The sequence below is a fragment of the Heterodontus francisci genome, unplaced genomic scaffold, assembly GCF_036365525.1.
Source record: "Heterodontus francisci isolate sHetFra1 unplaced genomic scaffold, sHetFra1.hap1 HAP1_SCAFFOLD_1489, whole genome shotgun sequence".
NCBI classification, from domain to species: Eukaryota; Metazoa; Chordata; class Chondrichthyes; order Heterodontiformes; family Heterodontidae; genus Heterodontus; species Heterodontus francisci.
The window spans coordinates 45,900-73,723 of NW_027141384.1; the positions used below are offsets into that span (position 1 = coordinate 45,900).

Below are 27,824 nucleotides of genomic sequence, written 5' to 3' on the forward strand. Positions count from 1 at the left end.
AGTGAAAGTTTGGCAAGTTGCAGATTTGTTGCAAGTTTGGGAAAAAAATGTCCTGGTCTTTGGAGTGTGGGAGAGAAGAGAAGAGTACGATCCCATGGAGAGAGGGCTCGGGTGGGGTGCGGGTGATGAGGGAGGAGAGCGATTGGGTGTCTGTGGTCACTTTAAATCTGGGCAGTGCCAGTTGTGGGAGGGACTGTGAGACGAAACTGGAGTCAAATTGACGCCCTGACACTGAACTGGGACCAGGAAGTGAATGAAACCCCTCTCGCTCAAACTTTGCAGAAAAACTTTGTCCCTAACTTTTGAAAACTTTGGAAAGAAAGTTTCGCCCTGCATTGGAGGAGAACTCAGGAGAAAGGGAGCTGCAAGTCAGGGGAGAGAGAGAGAGAGAGAAAGAAAGAGAGAGAGACCGACAGACTGGGAAATCAGGTTAACAGGCAAAGATCAGTCCTGCTGACTCCCTGCATTGGAGTCCCTCTGAAGGAAGGATTCCACTCTTGAACTGCTGATACATCTCTGGAAGCCCAGCTCTCTCTCTCTCTCCCTCTCTCCCCTCTCTCCATTCCGTGATTCCATCTGCCACATCAGACATGAAGATTTCAGGCTGCGTCCTACTCCTCTGCTGTCTGGGTGAGATACTGAACTTCCGTGTTTCCTCAGGAACTTAGTAGTTGGTGGTGGAAGGGAAGGGGTGTAGGGAGGGAGGGAAAATGGAGGGGGAGGTCGAACGAGTCTGAGTTAGATGTCAAGGGGAGTGGGGAAAGGTGGGAGGGAGAGAGAGAGAGGGCAGAGGGAGAGAGAAAGAGAGAGAGACAGAAAGGGGCAAGAAAAAGACAAAGGGAGGAAGAGAGAAGAGGAAGCGAGAGACAGGGAGGAGGGAGAGAGACAGAGCGAGACGGGGTGAGAAAGAGAGATAGAGAAGAGAGAGAATGAAGAAGAAGTGGGAGGAGACGGAGGGACAGAGAAAACAAAACAGGGAGGGAGAGAAAGAGACAGAGAAGGGGCAGAAAACGAAACTTAGATAAAGAAAGGAAACTGGGAGAGAGTGACGTACAGAGAGACAAGCACAGGTCGCAGATAGAGAGCGAAACAGAGTGGAATCTAATCGAGGGGTTCGGGGGGGTTTATATATAGAATAACAGATACCCGGGAGTGAGTTACAGACTGGAATCTAATCGAGAGGTTCGGGGGGGTTTATATATAGAATAACAGATACCCGGGAGTGAGTTACAGACTGGAATCTAATCGAGGGGTTCGGGGGGTTTATATATAGAATAACAGATACCCGGGAGTGAGTTACAGACTGGAATCTAATCGAGAGGTTCGGGGGGGTTTATATATAGAATAACAGATACCCGGGAGTGAGTTACAGACTGGAATCTAATCGCGGGGTTCGTGGGGTTTACATATAGAATAACAGATACCCGGGAGTGAGTTACAGACTGGAATCTAATCGAGGGGTTCGGGGGGTTTATATATAGAATAACAGATACCCGGCAGTGAGTTACAGACTGGAATCTAATCGAGGGATTCGGGGGGGTTTATATATAGAATAACAGATACCGGGGAGTGAGTTACAGACTGGAATCTAATCGAGGGGTTCGGGGGGTTTATATATAGAATAACAGATACCCGGGAGTGAGTTACAGACTGGAATCTAATCGAGGGGTTCGGGGGGGTTTATATATAGAATAACAGATACCGGGGAGTGAGTTACAGACTGGAATCTAATCGACGGGTTCGGGGGGTTTATATATAGAATAACAGATACCCGGGAGTGAGTTACAGACTGGAATCTAATCGAGGGGTTCGGGGGGTTTATATATAGAATAACAGATACCGGGGAGTGAGTTACAGACTGGAATCTAATCGAGGGGTTCGGGGGGTTTATATATAGAATAACAGATACCCGGGAGTGAGTTACAGACTGGAATCTAATCGAGGGGTTCGGGTGGTTTATATATAGAATAACAGATACCCGGGAGTGAGTTACAGACTGGAATCTAATCGAGAGGTTCGGGGAGTTTACATATAGAATAACAGATACCCGGGAGTGAGTTACAGACTGGAATCTAATCGAGAGGTTCGGGGGGTTTATATATAGAATAACTGATACCGGGGAGTGAGTTCCAGACTGGAATATAATCAAGAGGTTCGGGGGGTTTATATATAGAATAACAGATACCCGGGAGTGAGTTACAGACTGGAATCTAATCAAGAGGTTCGCGGGGTTTATATATAGAATAACAGATACCCGGGAGTGAGTTACAGACTGGAATCTAATCGAGGGGTTCGTCGGGTTTATATATAGAATTACAGATCCGCAGGAGTGATTTACAGACTGGAATCTAATCGAGGGGTTCGGGGGGTTTATATATAGAATAACAGATACCCGGGAGTGAGTTACAGACTGGAATCTAATCGAGGGGTTCAGGGGTTTATATATAGAATAACAGATACCCGGGAGTGAGTTACAGACTGGAATCTAATCGAGGGGTTCGGGGGGTTTATATATAGAATAACAGATACCCGGGAGTGAGTTACAGACTGGAATCTAATCGAGGGGTTCGGGGGGTTTATATATAGAATAACAGATACTCGGGAGTGAGTTACAGACTGGAATCTAATCGAGGGGTTCGGGGGGTTTTATATATAGAATAACAGATACCCGGGAGTGAGTTACAGACTGGAATCTAATCGAGGGGTTCAGGGGTTTATATATAGAATAACAGATACCCGGGAGTGAGTTACAGACTGGAATCTAATCGAGGGGTTCGGGGGGTTTATATATAGAATAACAGATTCCCGGGAGTGAGTTACAGACTGGAATCTAATCGAGGGGTTCGGGGGGTTTATATATAGAATAACAGATACCCGGGAGTGAGTTACAGACTGGAATCTAATCGAGGGGTTCGGGGGGGTTTATATATAGAAGAACAGATACCCGGGAGTGAGTTACAGACTGGAATCTAATCGAGGGGTTCGGGTGGTTTATATACAGAATAACAGATACCCGGGAGTGAGTTACAGACTGGAATCTAATCGAGGGGTTCGGGGGGTTTATATATAGAATAACAGATTCCCGGGAGTGAGTGACAGACTGGAATCTAATCGAGGGGTTCGGGGGGTTTATATATAGAATAACAGATACCTGGGAGTGAGTTACAGACTGAAATCTAATCGAGGGGTTCGGGGGGTTTATATATAGAATAACAGATACCCGGGGCTGAGTTACAGACTGGAATCTAATCGAGGGGTTCGGGGGGTTTATATATAGAATAACAGATACCCGGGAGTGAGTTACAGACTGGAATCTAATCGAGGGGTTCGGGGGGTTTATATATAGAATAACAGATACCCGGGAGTGAGTTACAGACTGGAATCTAATCGAGGGGTTCGGGGGGTTTATATATAGAATTATAGATACCCGGGAGTGAGTTACAGACTGGAATCTAATCGAGAGGTTCGGGGGGTTTATATATAGAATAACAGATACCGGGGAGTGAGTTACAGACTGGAATCTAATCGAGAGGTTCGGGGGGTTTATATATAGAATAACAGATACCCGGGAGTGAGTTACAGACTGGAATCTAATCGAGAGGTTCGGGGGGTTTATATATAGAATAACAGATACCCGGGAGTGAGTTACAGACTGGAATCTATTCAAGAGGTTCGCGGGGTTTATATATAGAATAACAAATACCCGGGAGTGAGTTACAGACTGGAATCTAATTGAGGGGTTCGGGTGGTTTATATATAGAATAACAGATACCCGGGAGTGAGTTACAGACTGGAATCTAATCGAGGGGTTCGGGGGGTTTATATATAGAATAACAGATACCCGGGAGTGAGTTACAGACTGGAATCTAATCGAGGGGTTTGGGTGGTTTATTTGTAGAATAACAGATAGCCGGGAGTGAGTTACAGACTGGAATCTAATCGAGGGGTTCGGGGGGTTTATATATAGAATAACAGATACCCGGGAGTGAGTTACAGACTGGAATCTAATCGAGAGGTTCGGGGGGTTTATATATAGAATAACAGATACCCGGGAGTGAGTTACAGACTGGAATCTAATCGAGAGGTTCGGGGGGTTTATATATAGAATAACTGATACCCGGGAGTGAATTACAGACTGGAATCTAATCGAGGGGTTCGGGGGGTTTATCTATAGAATAACAGATACCGGGGAGTGAGTTAAAGACTGGAATCTAATCGAGAGGTTCGGGGGGTTTATATATAGAATAACTGATACCCGGGAGTGAATTACAGACTGGAATCTAATCTAGAGGTTCGGGGGGTTTATCTATAGAATAACAGATACCGGGGAGTGAATTACAGACTGGAATCTAATCTAGAGGTTCGGGGGGTTTATCTATAGAATAACAGATACCGGGGAGTGAGTTACAGACTGGAATCTAATCGAGGGGTTTCGGGGGGTTTATATATAGAATAACAGATACCCGGGAGTGAGTTACAGACTGGAATATAATCGAGGGGTTCGGGGGGTTTATATAGAGAATAACAGATACCCGGGAGTGAGTTACAGACTGGAATCTAATCAAGAGGTTCGCGGGGTTTATATATAGAATAACAGATACCCGGGAGTGAGTTACAGACTGGAATCTAATCGAGGGGTTTCGGGGGTTTTATATATAGAATAACAGATACCCGGGAGTGAGTTACAGACTGGAATCTAATCGAGGGGTTCGGGGGGTTTATATATAGAATAACAGATACCCGGGAGTGAGTTACAGACTGGAATCTAATGGAGGGGTTCGGGGGGGTGGATATATAGAATAACAGATACCCGGGAGTGAGTTACAGACTGGAATCTAATCGAGGGGTTCGGGGGGGTTTATATATAGAATAACAGATACCCGGGAGTGAGTTACAGACTGGAATCGAATTGAGGGGTTCGGGGGTTTTATTTTTAGAATAACAGATACCCGGGAGTGAGTTACAGACTGGAATCTAATCGAGAGGTTCGGGGGGTTTACATATAGAATAACAGATACCCGGGAGTGAGTCACAGACTGGAATCTAATCGAGGGGTTCGGGGGGTTTATATATAGAATAACAGATACCCGGGAATGAGTTACAGACTGGAATCCAATCGAGGGGTTCGAGGGGTTTATATATAGAATTATAGATACCCGGGAGTGAGTTACAGACTGGAATCTAATCGAGAGGTTCGGGGGGTTTATATATAGAATAACAGATACTGGGAGTGAGTTACAGACTGGAATCTAATCAAGAGGTTCGCGGGGTTTATATAAAGTATAACAGATACCGGGGAGTGAGTTACAGACTGGAATCTAATCGAGGGGTTCGGGGGGTTTATATAAAGAATAACAGATACCGGGGAGTGAGTTACAGACTGGAATCTAATCAAGAGGTTCGCGGGGTTTATATAAAGTATAACAGATACCCGGGAGTGAGTTACAGACTGGAATCTAATCGAGGGTTTCGGAGGGTTTATGTACAGAATAACAGATACCCGGGAGTGAGTTACAGACTGGAATCTAATCGAGGGGTTCGGGGGATTTATATATGGAATAACAGATACCCGGGAGTGAGTTACAGACTGGAATCTAATCGAGGGTTTCGGAGGGTTTATGTACAGAATAACAGATACCCGGGAGGGAGTTACAGACTGGAATCTAATCGAGGGGTTCGGGGTGGTTGATATATAGAATAACAGATACCCGGGAGTGAGTTACAGACTGGAATCTAATCGAGGGGTTCGGGTGGTTTATATATAGAATAACAGATACCCGGGAGTGAGTTACAGACTGGAATCTAATCGAGGGGTTTCGGGGGGTTTATATATAGAATAACAGATACCCGGGAGTGAGTTACAGACTGGAATCTAATCGAGGGGTTCGTAGGGTTTATATATAGAATTACAGATCCGCAGGAGTGATTTACAGACTGGAATCTCATCGAGGGGTTCGGGGGGTTTATATATAGAATAACAGATACCCGGGAGTGAGTTACAGACTGGAATCTAATCGAGGGGTTCGGGGGGTTTATATATAGAATAACAGATACCCGGGAGTGAGTTACAGACTGGAATCTAATCGAGGGGTTCGGGGGGTTTATATATAGAATAACAGATACCCGGGAGTGAGTTACAGACTGGAATCTAATCGAGGGGTTCGGGGTGTTTATATTTAGAATAACAGATACCCGGGAGTGAGTTACAGACTGGAATCTAATCGAGAAGTTCGGTGGGGTTTATATATAGAATAACAGATACCCGGGAGTGAGTTACAGACTGGAATCTAATCGAGAAGTTCGGTGGGGTTTATATATAGAATAACAGATACCCAGGAGTGAGTTACAGACTGGAATCGAATCAAGGGGTTCGGGGGGTTTATATATAGAATAACAGATACCCGGGAATGAGTTACAGACTGGAATCTAATCGAGGGGTTCGGGGGGTTTATATATAGAATAACAGATACCCGGGAGTGAGTTACAGACTGGAATCTAATCGAGAGGTTCGGGGGTTTATATATAGAATAACAGATACCCGGGAGTGAGTTACAGACTGGAATCTAATCGAGGGGTTCGGGTGGTTTATATATAGAATAACAGATACCCGGGAGTGAGTTACAGACTGGAATCTAATCGAGGGGTTTCGGGGGGTTTATATATAGAATAACAGATACCCGGGAGTGAGTTACAGACTGGAATCTAATCGAGGGGTTCGTAGGGTTTATATATAGAATTACAGATCCGCAGGAGTGATTTACAGACTGGAATCTCATCGAGGGGTTCGGGGGGTTTATATATAGAATAACAGATACCCGGGAGTGAGTTACAGACTGGAATGTAATCGAGGGGTTCGGGGGGTTTATATATAGAATAACAGATACCCGGGAGTGAGTTACAGACTGGAATCTAATCGAGGGGTTCGGGGGGTTTATATATAGAATAACAGATACCCGGGAGTGAGTTACAGACTGGAATCTAATCGAGGGGTTCGGGGTGTTTATATTTAGAATAACAGATACCCGGGAGTGAGTTACAGACTGGAATCTAATCGAGAAGTTCGGTGGGGTTTATATATAGAATAACAGATACCCGGGAGTGAGTTACAGACTGGAATCTAATCGAGAAGATCGGTGGGGTTTATATATAGAATAACAGATACCCAGGAGTGAGTTACAGACTGGAATCGAATCAAGGGGTTCGGGGGGTTTATATATAGAATAACAGATACCCGGGAATGAGTTACAGACTGGAATCTAATCGAGGGGTTCGGGGGGTTTATATATAGAATAACAGATACCCGGGAGTGAGTTACAGACTGGAATCTAATCGAGAGGTTCGGGGGTTTATATATAGAATAACAGATACCCGGGAGTGAGTTACAGACTGGAATCTAATCGAGGGGTTCGTAGGGTTTATATATAGAATTACAGATACCCGGGAGTGAGTTACAGACTGGAATCTAATCGAGGGTTTCGGAGGGTTTATGTACAGAATAACAGATACCCGGGAGTGATTTACAGACTGGAATCTAATCGAGGCGTTCGGGGGGTTTATATATAGAATAACAGATACCCGGGAGTGAGTTACAGACTGGAATCTAATCGAGGGGTTCGGTGGGGTTTATATATAGAATAACAGATACCCAGTAGTGAGTTACAGACTGGAATCGAATCGAGGGGTTCGGGGGGTTTATATATAGAATAACAGATACCCGGGAGTGAGTTACAGACTGGAATCTAATCGAGGGGTTCGGGGGTTTATATATAGAATAAAAGATACCCGGGAGTGAGTAACAGACTGGAATCTAATCGAGGGGTTCGGGGGGTTTATATATAGAATTATAGATACCCGGGAGTGAGTTACAGACTGGAATCTAATCGAGGGGTTCAGGGGGTTTATATATAGAATAACAGATACCCGGGAGTGAGTTACAGACTGGAATCTAATCGAGAGGTTCGGGTGGTTTATATATAGAATAACAGATACCCGGGAGTGAGTTACAGACTGGAATCTAATCAAGAGGTTCGCGGGGTTTATATATAGAATAACAGATACCCGGGAGTGAGTTACAGACTGGAATCTAATCGAGGGGTTCGGGTGGTTTATATATAGAATAACAGATACCCGGGAGTGAGTTACAGACTGGAATCTAATAGAGGGGTTCGGGTGGTTTATATATAGAATAACAGATACCCGGGAGTGAGTTACAGACTGGAATCTAATAGAGGGGTTCGGGTGGTTTATATATAGAATAACAGATACCCGGGAGTGAGTTACAGACTGGAATCTAATCGAGAGGTTCGGGGGATTTATATATAGAATAACAGATACCCGGGAGTGAGTTACAGACTGGAATCTAATCGAGAGGTTCGGGGGGTTTATATATAGAATAACAGATACCCGGGAGTGAGTTACAGACTAGAATCTAATCGAGAGGTTCGCGGGGTTTATATATAGAATAACAGATACCCGGGAGTGAGTTACAGACTGGAATCTAATCGAGGGGTTCAGGGGGTTTATATATAGAATAACAGATACCCGGGAGTGAGTTACAGACTGGAATCTAATCGAGGGGTTCGGGTGGTTTATATAGAGAATAACAGATACCCGGGAGTGAGTTACAGACTGGAATCTAATCGAGGGGTTCGGGGGGTTCATATATAGAATAACAGATACCCGGGAGTGAGTTACAGACTGGAATCTAATCGAGGGGTTCGTGGGGTTTATATATAGAATAACAGATACCCGGGAGTGAGTTACAGACTGGAATCTAATCGCGGGGTTCGTGGGGTTTATATATAGAATAACAGATACCCGGGAGTGAGTTACAGACTGGAATCTAATCGAGGGTTTCGGAGGGTTTATGTACAGAATAACAGATACCCGGGAGTGAGTTACAGACTGGAATCTAATCGAGGGGTTCGTAGGGTTTATATATAGAATTACAGATCCGCAGGAGTGATTTACAGACTGGAATCTAATCGAGGGGTTCGGGGGGTTTATATATAGAATAACAGATACCCGGGAGTGAGTTACAGACTGGAATCTAATCGCGGGGTTCGGGGGGTTTATATATAGAATAACAGATACCCGGGAGTGAGTTACAGACTGGAAGCTAATCGAGGGGTTCGGGGGGTTTATATATAGAATAACTGATACCCGGGAGTGAGTTACAGACTGGAATCTAATCGAGGGTTTAGGTGGGGTTCAGATAGAGAATAACAGATACACGGGAGTCAGTTACAGACAGGAATCTAATCGAGAGGTTCAGGGGGTTTATGTATAGAATAACAGATACCCGGGAGTGAGTTACAGACTGGAATCTAATCGAGGGGTTCGTAGGGTTTATATATAGAATTACAGATACCCGGGAGTGAGTTACAGACTGGAATCTAATCGTGGGTTTCGGAGGGTTTATGTACAGAATAACAGATACCCGGGAGTGATTTACAGACAGGAATCTAATCGAGAGGTTCGGGGGGTTTATATATAGAATAACAGATACCCGGGAGTGAGTTACAGACTGGAATCTAATCGAGGGGTTCGGTGGGGTTTATATATAGAATAACAGATACCCAGTAGTGAGTTACAGACTGGAATCGAATCGAGGGGTTCGGGGGGTTTATATATAGAATAACAGATACCCGGGAGTGAGTTACAGACTGGAATCTAATCGAGGGGTTCGGGGGTTTATATATAGAATAAAAGATACCCGGGAGTGAGTAACAGACTGGAATCTAATCGAGGGGTTCGGGGGGTTTATATATAGAATTATAGATACCCGGGAGTGAGTTACAGACTGGAATCTAATCGAGGGGTTCAGGGGGTTTATATATAGAATAACAGATACCTGGGAGTGAGTTACAGACTGGAATCTAATCGAGGGGTTCGGGGGGTTTATATATAGAATTATAGATACCCGGGAGTGAGTTACAGACTGGAATCTAATCGAGAGGTTCGGGGGGTTTATATATAGAATTATAGATACCCGGGAGTGAGTTACAGACTGGAATCTAATCGAGAGGTTCGGGTGGTTTATATATAGAATAACAGATACCCGGGAGTGAGTTACAGACTGGAATCTAATAGAGGGGTTCGGGTGGTTTATATATAGAATAACAGATACCCGGGAGTGAGTTACAGACTGGAATCTAATCGAGGGGTTCGGGGGGTTTATATATAGAATAACAGATACCCGGGAGTGAGTTACAGACTGGAATCTAATCGAGAGGTTCGGGGGGTTTATATATAGAATAACAGATACCCGGGAGTGAGTTACAGACTGGAATCTAATCGAGGGGTTCGGGGGGTTTATATATAGAATAACAGATACCCGGGAGTGAGTTACAGACTGGAATCTAATCGAGGGGTTCGCGGGGTTTATATATAGAATAACAGATACCCGGGAGTGAGTTACAGACTGGAATCTAATCAAGAGGTTCGCGGGGTTTATATATAGAATAACAGATACCCGGGAGTGAGTTACAGACTGGAATCTAATCGAGGGGTTCAGGGGGTTTATATATAGAATAACAGATACCCGGGAGTGAGTTACAGACTGGAATCTAATCGAGGGGTTCGGGGGGTTCATATATAGAATAACAGATACCCGGGAGTGAGTTACAGACTGGAATCTAATCGAGGGGTTCGTGGGGTTTATATATAGAATAACAGATACCCGGGAGGGAGTTATAGACTGGAATCTAATCGCGGGGTTCGTGGGGTTTATATATAGAATAACAGATACCCGGGAGTGAGTTACAGACTGGAATCTAATCGAGGGGTTCCGGGGGGTTTATATATAGAATAACAGATACCCGGGAGTGAGTTACAGACTGGAATCTAATCGAGGGGTTCGGGGGGTTCATATATAGAATAACAGATACCCGGGAGTGAGTTACAGACTGGAATCTAATCGAGGGGTTCGTGGGGTTTATATATAGAATAACAGATACCCGGGAGTGAGTTATAGACTGGAATCTAATCGCGGGGTTCGTGGGGTTTATATATAGAATAACAGATACCCGGGAGTGAGTTACAGACTGGAATCTAATCGAGGGGTTCCGGGGGGTTTATATATAGAATAACAGATACCCGGGAGTGAGGTACAGACTGGAATCTAATCGAGGGTTTCGGAGGGTTTATGTACAGAATAACAGATACCCGGGAGTGAGTTACAGGCTGGAATCTAATCGAGGGGTTCGTAGGGTTTATATATAGAATTACAGATCCGCAGGAGTGATTTACAGACTGGAATCTAATCGAGGGGTTCGGGGGGTTTATATATAGAATAACAGATACCCGGGAGTGAGTTACAGACTGGAATCTAATCGCGGGGTTCGGGGGGTTTATATATAGAATAACAGATACCCGGGAGTGAGTTACAGACTGGAATCTAATCGAGGGGTTCGGGGGGTTTATATATAGAATAACAGATACCCGGGAGTGAGTTACAGACTGGAATCTAATCGAGGGGTTCAGGGGGTTTATATATAGAATAACAGATACTTGGGAGTGAGTTACAGACTGGAATCTAATCGAGAGGTTCGGGGGGTTTATATATAGAATAACAGATACCCGGGAGTGAGTTAAAGACTGGAATCTAATCGCGAGGTTCGGGGGGTTTATATATAGAATAACAGATACCCGGGAGTGAGTTCCAGACTGGAATCTAATCAAGAGGTTCGGGGGGTTTATTTAGAGAATAACAGATACCGGGGAGTGAGTTGCAGACTGGAATCTAATCAAGAGGTTTGGGGGGGTTTATATATAGAATAACAGATACCCGGGAGTGAGTTACAGACTGGAATCTAATCGAGGGGTTCGGAGGGTTTATATATAGAATAACAGATACCCGGGAGTGAGTTACAGACTGGAATCTAATCGAGAGGTTCGGGGGGGTTTATATATAGAATAACAGATACCCGGGAGTGAGTTACAGACTGGAATCTAATCGAGGGGTTCGGGGGGTTTATATATAGAATAACAGATACCCGGGAGTGAGTTACAGACTGGAATCTAATCGAGGGATTCGGGGGGGTTTATATATAGAATAACAGATACCGGGGAGTGAGTTACAGACTGGAATCTAATCGAGGGGTTCGGGGGGTTTATATATAGAATAACAGATACCCGGGAGTGAATTACAGACTGGAATTTAATCGAGGGGTTCGGGTGGTTTATATATAGAATAACAGATACCCGGGAGTGAGTTACAGACTGGAATCTAATCGAGAGGTTCGGGGGGTTTACATATAGAATAACAGAAACCCGGGAGTGAGTTACAGACTGGAATCTAATCGAGAGGTTCGGGGGGTTTATATATAGAATATCTGATACCGGGGAGTGAGTTACAGACTGGAATATAATCAAGAGGTTCGGGGGGTTTATATATAGAATAACAGATACCCGGGAGTGAGTTACAGACTGGAATCTAATCGAGGGGTTCGTCGGGTTTATATATAGAATTACAGATTCGCAGGAGTGATTTACAAACTGGAATCTAATCGAGGGGTTCGGGGGGGTTTACATATAGAATAACAGATACCCGGGAGTGAGTTACAGACTGGAATCTAATCGAGGGGTTCGGGGGGGTTTACATATAGAATAACAGATACCCGGGAGTGAGTTACAGACTGGAATCTAATCGAAGGGTTCGTAGGGTTTACATATAGAATTACAGAACCGCAGGAGTGATTTACAGACTGGAATCTAATCGAGGGGTTCGGGGGGTTTATATATAGAATAACAGATACCCGGGAGTGAGTTACAGACTGGAATCTAATCGAGGGGTTCAGGGGTTTATATATAGAATAACAGATACCCGGGAGTGAGTTACAGACTGGAATCTAATCGAGGGGTTCGGGGGGTTTATATATAGAATAACAGATACCCGGGAGTGAGTTACAGACTGGAATCTAATCGAGAGGTTCGGGGGTTTATATATAGAATAACAGATACCCGGGAGTGAGTTACAGACTGGAATCTAATCGAGGGGTTCGGGGGGGTTTATATATAGAAGAACAGATACCCGGGAGTGAGTTACAGACTGGAATCTAATCGAGGGGTTCGGGGGGTTTATATATAGAATAACAGATACCCGGGAGTGAGTTACAGACTGGAATCTAATCGAGGGGTTCGGGGGGTTTATATATAGAATAACAGATACCCGGGAGTGAGTTACAGACTGGAATCTAATCGAGGGGTTCAGGGGTTTATATATAGAATAACAGATACCCGGGAGTGAGTTACAGACTGGAATCTAATCGAGGGGTTCGGGGGGTTTATATATAGAATAACAGATACCCGGGAGTGAGTTACAGACTGGAATCTAATCGAGGGGTTCAGGGGTTTATATATAGAATAACAGATACCCGGGAGTGAGTTACAGACTGGAATCTAATCGAGGGGTTCGGGGGGTTTATATATAGAATAACAAATACCCGCGAGTGAGTTACAGACTGGAATCTAATCGAGGGGTTCGGGGGGTTTATATATAGAATAACAGATACCCGGGAGTGAGTTACAGACTGGAATCTAATCGAGGGGTTCAGGGGTTTATATATAGAATAACAGATACCCGGGAGTGAGTTACAGACTGGAATCTAATCGAGGGGTTCGGGGGGTTTATATATAGAATAACAGATACCCGGGAGTGAGTTACAGACTGGAATCTAATCAAGAGGTTCGCGGGGTTTATATATAGAATAACAGATACCCGGGAGTGAGTTACAGACTGGAATCTAATCGAGGGGTTCGGGGGGTTTATATATAGAATAACAGATACCCGGGAGTGAGTTACAGACTGGAATCTAATAGAGGGGTTCGGGTGGTTTATATATAGAATAACAGATACCCGGGAGTGAGTTACAGACTGGAAACTAATAGAGGGGTTCGGGTGGTTTATATATAGAATAACAGATACCCGGGAGTGAGTTACAGACTGGAATCTAATCGAGAGGTTCGGGGGGTTTATATATAGAATAACAGATACCCGGGAGTGAGTTACAGACTGGAATCTAATCGAGAGGTTCGGGGGGTTTATATATAGAATAACAGATACCCGGGAGTGAGTTACAGACTGGAATCTAATCGAGAGGTTCGCGGGGTTTATATATAGAATAACAGATACCCGGGAGTGAGTTACAGACTGGAATCTAATCGAGGGGTTCAGGGGGTTTATATATAGAATAACAGATACCCGGGAGTGAGTTACAGACTGGAATCTAATCGAGGGGTTCGGGTGGTTTATATAGAGAATAACAGATACCCGGGAGTGAGTTACAGACTGGAATCTAATCGAGGGGTTCGGGGGGTTCATATATAGAATAACAGATACCCGGGAGTGAGTTACAGACTGGAATCTAATCGAGGGGTTCGTGGGGTTTATATATAGAATAACAGATACCCGGGAGTGAGTTATAGACTGGAATCTAATCGCGGGGTTCGTGGGGTTTATATATAGAATAACAGATACCCGGGAGTGAGTTACAGACTGGAATCTAATCGAGGGGTTCCGGGGGGTTTATATATAGAATAACAGATACCCGGGAGTGAGTTACAGACTGGAATCTAATCGAGGGGTTCGTAGGGTTTATATATAGAATTACAGATCCGCAGGAGTGATTTACAGACTGGAATCTAATCGAGGGGTTCGGGGGGTTTATATATAGAATAACAGATACCCGGGAGTGAGTTACAGACTGGAATCTAATCGCGGGGTTCGGGGGGTTTATATATAGAATAACAGATACCCGGGAGTGAGTTACAGACTGGAAGCTAATCGAGGGGTTCGGGGGGTTTATATATAGAATAACTGATACCCGGGAGTGAGTTACAGACTGGAATCTAATCGAGGGTTTAGGTGGGGTTCAGATAGAGAATAACAGATACACGGGAGTCAGTTACAGACAGGAATCTAATCGAGAGGTTCAGGGGGTTTATGTATAGAATAACAGATACCCGGGAGTGAGTTACAGACTGGAATCTAATCGAGGGGTTCGTAGGGTTTATATATAGAATTACAGATACCCGGGAGTGAGTTACAGACTGGAATCTAATCGAGGGTTTCGGAGGGTTTATGTACAGAATAACAGATACCCGGGAGTGAGTTACAGACTGGAATCTAATCGAGGGGTTCGGGTGGTTTATATATAGAATAACAGATACCCGGGAGTGATTTACAGACAGGAATCTAATCGAGAGGTTCGGGGGGTTTATATATAGAATAACAGATACCCGGGAGTGAGTTACAGACTGGAATCTAATCGAGGGGTTCGGTGGGGTTTATATATAGAATAACAGATACCCAGTAGTGAGTTACAGACTGGAATCTAATCGAGGGGTTCGGTGGGGTTTATATATAGAATAACAGATACCCGGGAGTGAGTAACAGACTGGAATCTAATCGAGGGGTTCGGGGGGGTTTATATATAGAATAACAGATACCCGGGAGTGAGTAACAGACTGGAATCTAATCGAGGGGTTCGGGGGGTTTATATATAGAATTATAGATACCCGGGAGTGAGTTACAGACTGGAATCTAATCGAGGGGTTCAGGGGGTTTATATATAGAATAACAGATACCCGGGAGTGAGTTACAGACTGGAATCTAATCGAGGGGTTCGGGGGGTTTATATATAGAATAACAGATACTTGGGAGTGAGTTACAGACTGGAATCTAATCGAGGGGTTCGGGGGGTTTATATATAGAATAACAGATACCTGGGAGTGAGTTACAGACTGGAATCTAATAGAGGGGTTCGGGTGGTTTATATATAGAATAACAGATACCCGGGAGTGAGTTACAGACTGGAATCTAATCGAGGGGTTCGGGGGGTTTATATATAGAATAACAGATACCCGGGAGTGAGTTACAGACTGGAATCTAATCGAGAGGTTCGGGGGGTTTATATATAGAATAACAGATACCCGGGAGTGAGTTACAGACTGGAATCTAATCGAGGGGTTCGGGGGGTTTATATATAGAATAACAGATACCCGGGAGTGAGTTACAGACTGGAATCTAATCGAGGGGTTCGCGGGGTTTATATATAGAATAACAGATACCCGGGAGTGAGTTACAGACTGGAATCTAATCAAGAGGTTCGCGGGGTTTATATATAGAATAACAGATACCCGGGAGTGAGTTACAGACTGGAATCTAATCGAGGGGTTCAGGGGGTTTATATATAGAATAACAGATACCCGGGAGTGAGTTACAGACTGGAATCTAATCGAGGGGTTCGGGGGGTTCATATATAGAATAACAGATACCCGGGAGTGAGTTACAGACTGGAATCTAATCGAGGGGTTCGTGGGGTTTATATATAGAATAACAGATACCCGGGAGGGAGTTATAGACTGGAATCTAATCGCGGGGTTCGTGGGGTTTATATATAGAATAACAGATACCCGGGAGTGAGTTACAGACTGGAATCTAATCGAGGGGTTCCAGGGGGTTTATATATAGAATAACAGATACCCGGGAGTGAGTTACAGACTGGAATCTAATCGAGGGGTTCGGGGGGTTCATATATAGAATAACAGATACCCGGGAGTGAGTTACAGACTGGAATCTAATCGAGGGGTTCGTGGGGTTTATATATAGAATAACAGATACCCGGGAGTGAGTTATAGACTGGAATCTAATCGCGGGGTTCGTGGGGTTTATATATAGAATAACAGATACCCGGGAGTGAGTTACAGACTGGAATCTAATCGAGGGGTTCCGGGGGGTTTATATATAGAATAACAGATACCCGGGAGTGAGTTACAGACTGGAATCTAATCGAGGGTTTCGGAGGGTTTATGTACAGAATAACAGATACCCGGGAGTGAGTTACAGGCTGGAATCTAATCGAGGGGTTCGTAGGGTTTATATATAGAATTACAGATCTGCAGGAGTGATTTACAGACTGGAATCTAATCGAGGGGTTCGGGGGGTTTATATATAGAATAACAGATACCCGGGAGTGAGTTACAGACTGGAATCTAATCGCGGGGTTCGGGGGGTTTATATATAGAATAACAGATACCCGGGAGTGAGTTACAGACTGGAATCTAATCGAGGGGTTCGGGGGGTTTATATATAGAATAACAGATACCCGGGAGTGAGTTACAGACTGGAATCTAATCGAGGGGTTCAGGGGGTTTATATATAGAATAACAGATACTTGGGAGTGAGTTACAGACTGGAATCTAATCGAGAGGTTCGGGGGGTTTATATATAGAATAACAGATACCCGGGAGTGAGTTAAAGACTGGAATCTAATCGCGAGGTTCGGGGGGTTTATATATAGAATAACAGATACCCGGGAGTGAGTTCCAGACTGGAATCTAATCAAGAGGTTCGGGGGGTTTATTTAGAGAATAACAGATACCGGGGAGTGAGTTGCAGACTGGAATCTAATCAAGAGGTTTGGGGGGGTTTATATATAGAATAACAGATACCCGGGAGTGAGTTACAGACTGGAATCTAATCGAGGGGTTCGGAGGGTTTATATATAGAATAACAGATACCCGGGAGTGAGTTACAGACTGGAATCTAATCGAGAGGTTCGGGGGGGTTTATATATAGAATAACAGATACCCGGGAGTGAGTTACAGACTGGAATCTAATCGAGGGGTTCGGGGGGTTTATATATAGAATAAAAGATACCCGGGAGTGAGTTACAGACTGGAATCTAATCGAGGGATTCGGGGGGGTTTATATATAGAATAACAGATACCGGGGAGTGAGTTACAGACTGGAATCTAATCGAGGGGTTCGGGGGGTTTATATATAGAATAACAGATACCCGGGAGTGAATTACAGACTGGAATTTAATCGAGGGGTTCGGGTGGTTTATATATAGAATAACAGATACCCGGGAGTGAGTTACAGACTGGAATCTAATCGAGAGGTTCGGGGGGTTTACATATAGAATAACAGAAACCCGGGAGTGAGTTACAGACTGGAATCTAATCGAGAGGTTCGGGGGGTTTATATATAGAATAACTGATACCGGGGAGTGAGTTACAGACTGGAATATAATCAAGAGGTTCGGGGGGTTTATATATAGAATAACAGATACCCGGGAGTGAGTTACAGACTGGAATCTAATCGAGGGGTTCGTCGGGTTTATATATAGAATTACAGATTCGCAGGAGTGATTTACAAACTGGAATCTAATCGAGGGGTTCGGGGGGGTTTACATATAGAATAACAGATACCCGGGAGTGAGTTACAGACTGGAATCTAATCGAGGGGTTCGGGGGGGTTTACATATAGAATAACAGATACCCGGGAGTGAGTTACAGACTGGAATCTAATCGAAGGGTTCGTAGGGTTTACATATAGAATTACAGAACCGCAGGAGTGATTTACAGACTGGAATCTAATCGAGGGGTTCGGGGGGTTTATATATAGAATAACAGATACCCGGGAGTGAGTTACAGACTGGAATCTAATCGAGGGGTTCAGGGGTTTATATATAGAATAACAGATACCCGGGAGTGAGTTACAGACTGGAATCTAATCGAGGGGTTCGGGGGGTTTATATATAGAATAACAGATACCCGGGAGTGAGTTACAGACTGGAATCTAATCGAGGGGTTCAGGGGTTTATATATAGAATAACAGATACCCGGGAGTGAGTTACAGACTGGAATCTAATCGAGGGGTTCGGGGGGTTTATATATAGAATAACAGATTCCCGGGAGTGAGTTACAGACTGGAATCTAATCGAGGGGTTCGGGGGGTTTATATATAGAATAACAGATACCCGGGAGTGAGTTACAGACTGGAATCTAATCGAGGGGTTCGGGGGGGTTTATATATAGAAGAACAGATACCCGGGAGTGAGTTACAGACTGGAATCTAATCGAGGGGTTCGGGGGGGTTTATATATAGAATAACAGATACCCGGGAGTGAGTTACAGACTGGAATCTAATCGAGGGGTTCGGGGGGTTTATATATAGAATAACAGATACCCGGGAGTGAGTTACAGACTGGAATCTAATCGAGGGTTTCGGGGGGGTTTATATATAGAATAACAGATACCGGGGAGTGAGTTACAGACTGGAATCTAATCGAGGGGTTCGGGGGGTTTATATATAGAATAACAGATACCCGGGAGTGAATTACAGACTGGAATTTAATCGAGGGGTTCGGGTGGTTTATATATAGAATAACAGATACCCGGGAGTGAGTTACAGACTGGAATCTAATCGAGAGGTTCGGGGGGTTTACATATAGAATAACAGAAACCCGGGAGTGAGTTACAGACTGGAATCTAATCGAGAGGTTCGGGGGGTTTATATATAGAATAACTGATACCGGGGAGTGAGTTACAGACTGGAATATAATCAAGAGGTTCGGGGGGTTTATATATAGAATAACAGATACCCGGGAGTGAGTTACAGACTGGAATCTAATCGAGGGGTTCGTCGGGTTTATATATAGAATTACAGATTCGCAGGAGTGATTTACAAACTGGAATCTAATCGAGGGGTTCGGGGGGGTTTACATATAGAATAACAGATACCCGGGAGTGAGTTACAGACTGGAATCTAATCGAGGGGTTCGGGGGGGTTTACATATAGAATAACAGATACCCGGGAGTGAGTTACAGACTGGAATCTAATCGAAGGGTTCGTAGGGTTTACATATAGAATTACAGAACCGCAGGAGTGATTTACAGACTGGAATCTAATCGAGGGGTTCGGGGGGTTTATATATAGAATAACAGATACCCGGGAGTGAGTTACAGACTGGAATCTAATCGAGGGGTTCAGGGGTTTATATATAGAATAACAGATACCCGGGAGTGAGTTACAGACTGGAATCTAATCGAGGGGTTCGGGGGGTTTATATATAGAATAACAGATACCCGGGAGTGAGTTACAGACTGGAATCTAATCGAGGGGTTCAGGGGTTTATATATAGAATAACAGATACCCGGGAGTGAGTTACAGACTGGAATCTAATCGAGGGGTTCGGGGGGTTTATATATAGAATAACAGATTCCCGGGAGTGAGTTACAGACTGGAATCTAATCGAGGGGTTCGGGGGGTTTATATATAGAATAACAGATACCCGGGAGTGAGTTACAGACTGGAATCTAATCGAGGGGTTCGGGGGGGTTTATATATAGAAGAACAGATACCCGGGAGTGAGTTACAGACTGGAATCTAATCGAGGGGTTCGGGGGGGTTTATATATAGAATAACAGATACCCGGGAGTGAGTTACAGACTGGAATCTAATCGAGGGGTTCGGGGGGTTTATATATAGAATAACAGATACCCGGGAGTGAGTTACAGACTGGAATCTAATCGAGGGTTTCGGGGGGGTTTATATATAGAATAACAGATACCGGGGAGTGAGTTACAGACTGGAATCTAATCGAGGGGTTCGGGGGGTTTATATATAGAATAACAGATACCCGGGAGTGAATTACAGACTGGAATTTAATCGAGGGGTTCGGGTGGTTTATATATAGAATAACAGATACCCGGGAGTGAGTTACAGACTGGAATCTAATCGAGAGGTTCGGGGGGTTTACATATAGAATAACAGAAACCCGGGAGTGAGTTACAGACTGGAATCTAATCGAGAGGTTCGGGGGGTTTATATATAGAATAACTGATACCGGGGAGTGAGTTACAGACTGGAATATAATCAAGAGGTTCGGGGGGTTTATATATAGAATAACAGATACCCGGGAGTGAGTTACAGACTGGAATCTAATCGAGGGGTTCGTCGGGTTTATATATAGAATTACAGATTCGCAGGAGTGATTTACAAACTGGAATCTAATCGAGGGGTTCGGGGGGGTTTACATATAGAATAACAGATACCCGGGAGTGAGTTACAGACTGGAATCTAATCGAGGGGTTCGGGGGGGTTTACATATAGAATAACAGATACCCGGGAGTGAGTTACAGACTGGAATCTAATCGAAGGGTTCGTAGGGTTTACATATAGAATTACAGAACCGCAGGAGTGATTTACAGACTGGAATCTAATCGAGGGGTTCGGGGGGTTTATATATAGAATAACAGATACCCGGGAGTGAGTTACAGACTGGAATCTAATCGAGGGGTTCAGGGGTTTATATATAGAATAACAGATACCCGGGAGTGAGTTACAGACTGGAATCTAATCGAGGGGTTCGGGGGGTTTATATATAGAATAACAGATACCCGGGAGTGAGTTACAGACTGGAATCTAATCGAGGGGTTCAGGGGTTTATATATAGAATAACAGATACCCGGGAGTGAGTTACAGACTGGAATCTAATCGAGGGGTTCGGGGGGTTTATATATAGAATAACAGATTCCCGGGAGTGAGTTACAGACTGGAATCTAATCGAGGGGTTCGGGGGGTTTATATATAGAATAACAGATACCCGGGAGTGAGTTACAGACTGGAATCTAATCGAGGGGTTCGGGGGGGTTTATATATAGAAGAACAGATACCCGGGAGTGAGTTACAGACTGGAATCTAATCGAGGGGTTCGGGGGGTTTATATATAGAATAACAGATACCCGGGAGTGAGTTACAGACTGGAATCTAATCGAGGGGTTCGGGGGGTTTATATATAGAATAACAGATCCCCGGGAGTGAGTTACAGACTGGAATCTAATCGAGGGGTTCAGGGGTTTATATATAGAATAACAGATACCCGGGAGTGAGTTACAGACTGGAATCTAATCGAGGGGTTCGGGGGGTTTATATATAGAATAACAGATACCCGGGAGTGAGTTACAGACTGGAATCTAATCGAGGGGTTCAGGGGTTTATATATAGAATAACAGATACCCGGGAGTGAGTTACAGACTGGAATCTAATCGAGGGGTTCGGGGGGTTTATATATAGAATAACAAATACCCGCGAGTGAGTTACAGACTGGAATCTAATCGAGGGGTCGGGGGGTTTATATATAGAATAACAGATACCCGGGAGTGAGTTACAGACTGGAATCTAATCGAGGGGTTCAGGGGTTTATATATAGAATAACAGATACCCGGGAGTGAGTTACAGACTGGAATCTAATCGAGGGGTTCGGGGGGTTTATATATAGAATAACAGATACCCGGGAGTGAGTTACAGACTGGAATCTAATCGAGGGGTTCAGGGGTTTATATATAGAATAACAGATACCCGGGAGTGAGTTACAGACTGGAATCTAATCGAGGGGTTCGGGGGGTTTATATATAGAATAACAGATTCCCGGGAGTGAGTTACAGACTGGAATCTAATCGAGGGGTTCGGGGGGTTTATATATAGAATAACAGATACCCGGGAGTGAGTTACAGACTGGAATCTAATCGAGGGGTTCGGGGGGGTTTATATATAGAAGAACAGATACCCGGGAGTGAGTTACAGACTGGAATCTAATCGAGGGGTTCGGGGGGTTTATATATAGAATAACAGATACCCGGGAGTGAGTTACAGACTGGAATCTAATTGAGGGGTTCAGGGGTTTATATATAGAATAACAGATACCCGGGAGTGAGTTACAGACTGGAATCTAATCGAGGGGTTCGGGGGGTTTATATATAGAATAACAAATACCCGGGAGTGAGTTACAGACTGGAATCTAATCGAGGGGTTCAGGGGTTTATATATAGAATAACAGATACCCGGGAGTGAGTTACAGACTGGAATCTAATCGAGGGGTTCGGGTGGTTTATATACAGAATAACAGATACCCGGGAGTGAGTTACAGACTGGAATCTAATGGAGGGGTTCGGGGGGTTTATATATAGAATAACAGATACCCGGGAGTGAGTTACAGACTGGAATCTAATCGAGGGGTTCGGGGGGTTTATATATAGAATAACAGATTCCCGGGAGTGAGTTACAGACTGGAATCTAATCGAGGGGTTCGGGGGGTTTATATATAGAATAACAGATACCTGGGAGTGAGTTACAGACTGGAATCTAATCGAGGGGTTCGGGGGGTTTATATATCGAATAACAGATACCCGGGAGTGAGTTACAGACTGGAATCTAATCGAGGTGTTCGGGGGGGTTTATATATAGAATAACAGATACCCGGGAGTGAGTTACAGACTGGAATCTAATCGAGGGGTTCGGGGGGTTTATATATAGAATAACAGATACCTGGGAGTGACTTACAGACTGGAATCTAATCGAGGGGATCGGGGGGTTTATATATAGAATAACAGATACCCGGGAGTGAGTTACAGACTGGAATCTAATCGAGGGGTTCGGGGGGTTTATATACAGAATAACAGATACCCGGGAGTGAGTTACAGACTGGAATCTAATCGAGGGGTTCGGGGGGTTTATATATAGAATAACAGATACCCGGGAGTGAGTTACAGACTGGAATCTAATCGAGGGGTTCGGGGGGTTTATATATAGAATAACAGATACCGGGAGTGAGTTACAGACTGGAATCTAATCGAGGGGTTCGGGGGGTTTATATATAGAATAACAGATACCCGGGAGTGAGTTACAGACTGGAATCTAATCGAGGGGTTCGGGGGTTTATATATAGAATAACAGATACCTGGGAGTGAGTTACAGACTGGAATCTAATCGAGGGGTTCGGGAGGTTTATATATAGAATAACAGAGACCCGGGAGTGAGTTACAGACTGGAATCTAATCGAGGGGTTCGGGGGTTTATATATAGAATAACAGATACCCGGGAGTGAGTTACAGACTGGAATCTAATCGAGGGGTTCGGGGGTTTATATATAGAATAACAGATACCCGGGAGTGAGTTACAGACTAGAATCTAATCGAGGGGTTCGGGAGGTTTATATATAGAATAACAGAGACCCGGGAGTGAGTTACAGACTGGAATCTAATCGAGGGGTTCGGGGGTTTATATATGGAATAACAGATACCGGGAGTGAGTTACAGACTGGAATCTAATCGAGGGGTTCGGGGGGTTTATATATAGAATAACAGATACCCGGGAGTGAGTTACAGACTGGAATCTAATCGAGGGGTTCGGGGGTTTATATATAGAATAACAGATACCTGGGAGTGAGTTACAGACTGGAATCTAATCGAGGGGTTCGGGAGGTTTATATATAGAATAACAGAGACCCGGGAGTGAGTTACAGACTGGAATCTAATCGAGGGGTTCGGGGGTTTATATATAGAATAACAGATACCTGGGAGTGAGTTACAGACTGGAATCTAATCGAGGGGTTCGGGAGGTTTATATATAGAATAACAGAGACCCGGGAGTGAGTTACAGACTGGAATCTAATCGAGGGGTTCGGGGGTTTATATATAGAATAACAGATACCCGGGAGTGAGTTACAGACTGGAATCTAATCGAGGGGTTCGGGGGTTTATATATAGAATAACAGATACCCGGGAGTGAGTTACAGACTGGAATCTAATCGAGGGGTTCGGGGGTTTATATATAGAATAACAGATACCCGGGAGTGAGTTACAGACTGGAATCTAATCGAGGGGTTCGGGGGTTTATATATGGAATAACAGATACCCGGGAGTGAGTTGGATCTTAAGACGATAAGAACTAGGAACAGGAGGAGGCAATTCAGCCTCTCCTCGAGCCTGTCACACGGGAACAGGAGGAGGCCATTCAGCCCCTCCTCGAGCCTGTTACACAGGAACAGGAGGATCCCATTCAGCCCCTCGAGCCCCATTGAATCAAGCGCCACAGGTAAACGAAAGGTTGACCGATTTTCCCTAAGTGAAGCTCAGATGTCCCCCGTTCTCCCACTGTCCCCCCTCCCACACAAGAGCACCTTCCCCACAACATCCTGCCTACCTTTCAACTCCTTGTCTGTATAGTGATGGGAGCTGTGTGTTAGCTGACTCTTGAGTCTTTCCACCAGGTACTTCACCACACCGATATTCCAGGAGGATTTGATGCTGTCACAGGAGACCAAACATGGGTCATGGGTCACAAATGGTTGCATTCTGTCGTGGAGAACGGGAGGGCAGGGGGAGCAGCCCCTCCAGTGTTGGACTGCAGGGGCAGGACGGGGCAGTGGGGGGGAGCGTGGGGAGGTGTTGGAGTTTTGAGGCAGAGAATGGTGTGGGCTGCAATGCAGGGGACAGCAGTGGGACGAGCGGAGAGATCCGTGGCCCAGGACCCCGGGGCTGTCGGCCATGACACAATGGTACATAAGAACTCGGAGCAGGTGTAGGCCATTCAGCCCCTCGAGCCTGCTCTGCCATTCAATACCATCATGGCTGATCTCATCTGGGCCTCAACTCCACTTTCCTGCCCATTCTCCATAACCCTTTTCTAATTAAAGATCTGTCTATCTCCTCCTTAAATTTACTCAATGTCCCGGCATCCACCGCACTCTGGGGTAGTGAATTCCACAGACTCACGACCCTTTCACAGAAGTAATTTCTCCTCATCTCTGTTTTAAATCTGCTATCCCTTATCCTAAAACTATGACCTTTCGTTCTAGATTGCCCCACATGAGGAAACATCCTCTCTATTGTCTACTTTGTCAATCCCTTAATCATTTTATATACTTCAATTAGATCTCCTCCCATTCTTCTAAACTCTAGAGAGTAAAGACCTAAACTGCTCAATCTCTCTTCATAAGACAAACCCCTCATCTCTGGAATCAATCTAGTGAACCTCCTCTGAACTGCCTCCAATACAACTACATCCCTCCTCAAGTAAGGGGACCAAAACTGTACGCAATACTCCAGGTGCGATCTCACTAATGCCTTGTACAGTTGCAGCAACACTTCCCTGCTTTTATATTCTATTCCTTTAGCAATAAATGACAAAAATTCCATTTGCCTTCCTTATTACCTGCTGTACCTGCATACTAGTTTTCTGTGATTCATACACGAGGACACCCAGATCCCTCTGCACCGAAACACTCTGAAGTTTCTCTCCATTTAGATAATAATTTGCCTTTCTATTCTTCTGACCAAAATGGATAACCTCACACTTATCCACGTTAAAATCCATCTGCCAAATTTTGGCCCATTTATCTAATCGATCCATCTCCATTTGTAAATTTCTTATTTCTTTATTGCAACTTACTATTCCACCTATTTTAGTGTCATCTGCACATTTGGCTACAGTACCTTCTATCCCTGCATCCAAGTCATTAATATAGATTGTAAATAGTTGGGTCCTGAGGACCGAACCCTGTGGCACCCCACTAGTTACATCTTGCCAACCAGAAAAGGACCCATTTATCCCGACGCTCTGTTTTCTGTTGGTTAGCCAATCCTCTATCCAAGCTAATAAATTGTCCCTAACCCCATGTGATCTTACCTTGTGTATTAACCTTTTGTGCGGCACCTTATCAAATGCCTTCTGGAAGTCCAGATATACTACATCTACAGGATCCCCATTATCCACGCTACTTGTTACAGCTTCGAAGAACTGTAGCAAATTAGTCAAACACAATTTACCCTTTATAAAACCATGCTGACTCTGATGGATTGTATTTTGACTTTCTAAATGTCCTGTTATTACTTCCTTAATAATGGATTCTAACAATTTCCCAACGACAGATATTAAACTAACTGGTCTGTAGTTTCCTACTTTCTGCCTCCCTCCCTTTTTGAATAAGGGCGTTCGTTACATTAGCTTTTTTCCAATCCACTGGAACCTTTTCTGCATCCAGGGAATTTTGGAATATTCTAACCAATGGATCCACTGTCTACACTGCCACTTCCTTTAAGACCCTGGGATGTAGGCCATCAATCCCAATCGTTCGGGAGGCTGTGATATTTTTACCTTTGTTCTGTTTGTAGGTGTATTTGGACAGGATCTGATTTGGGGACCAACTGTCTCTCCCGGTGAGTGATCCACCCTGTCATGGGTGTCCATGTCTCTCTATATTATTATTCAGTCTCATTCATAAATGATCTGCTGGACCACACATTTCATCAGATTCTCTCTCTCTGTCTCTGCCTCTCTCTCTGTGTCTCTCTCTCTGTCTTTTTCTCCATCTCTCTGCCTCCATCTCTCACTCTCTGTCTCTGTCTTTCCATCTGTCTTTCTTCATCTGTCTCTCTCTCCCTCTCTCTGTGTCTCTCCCTCTCACTTTTTTGTCTGTCTCTCTTTCTCTTTGTCTCTATCTCTCCCCTTATCTCTCTGCATCTGTCTCTGTCTCTGTCACCCTTTCTCTCTGTCTGTCCCTCTATCTCCATCTCTCACTCTCCCTCCGTCTCTCTCTCTCTCTCTGCCTCTCTCTTTATCTTTCACTCTCGCTCTTTCAATTTCTCTCTCTCTTTCCATCTCGCTCTCTGTCTCTCTATCTGTCTCTGTCTCTCCCTTTCTCTCTCCATCTCACTCTCTCTTTCTGTCTCTCTCTTTGTCTCTCTCTTTCTCTCTCTCCATTTCTCTCTCTCCGTCTCTCTCTCTCACTCTTTCCATCTCTCTCTCTCTGTCTCTCCCTTTCTCTCTCTCTCCATCTCACTCTCTCTTTCTGTCTCTCTCTTTGTCTCTCCATTTCTCTCTCTTTCTCTCTCTCCATTTCTCTCTCTCTCCGTCTCTCTCTCTCACTCTTTCCGTCTCTCTCTCTCTGTCTCTCCCTTTCTCTCTCTCCCCATCTCACTCTCTCTTTCTGTCTCTCTTTCTTTCCTTTACTCTCTCTCACCGTCTCCCTCTCTCTCTGTTTTTCTCTCTCTTTCTGTCCCTCCATCCCTTTCTCTCTCTCTCTCTCTCCCAGGTGCCTGTGGAGGAGTAACAGAGAGACACACTGAGTTGCATGGAATGATCCGTAGCCCTGGTCCCCGAGACTGGTGCGAGGAGGTGAATTGTACCTGGATTATTGAGGCCTCATCACGGGAGATGGTGACCATCAGGTGAGAGAGGCTCTGAGGTTTCTGCT

At 44.5% G+C, this 27,824-nt stretch overlaps 1 long non-coding RNA gene across 1 annotated transcript; it reads left to right on the forward strand.

Annotated features, from left to right (window-relative positions):
* Positions 1 to 27,824, forward strand: LOC137363294 (uncharacterized). The gene is made up of 3 exons (XR_010972761.1): positions 1 to 630; positions 26,743 to 26,787; positions 27,663 to 27,824. It is a non-coding gene; the product is annotated as an uncharacterized lncRNA (long non-coding RNA).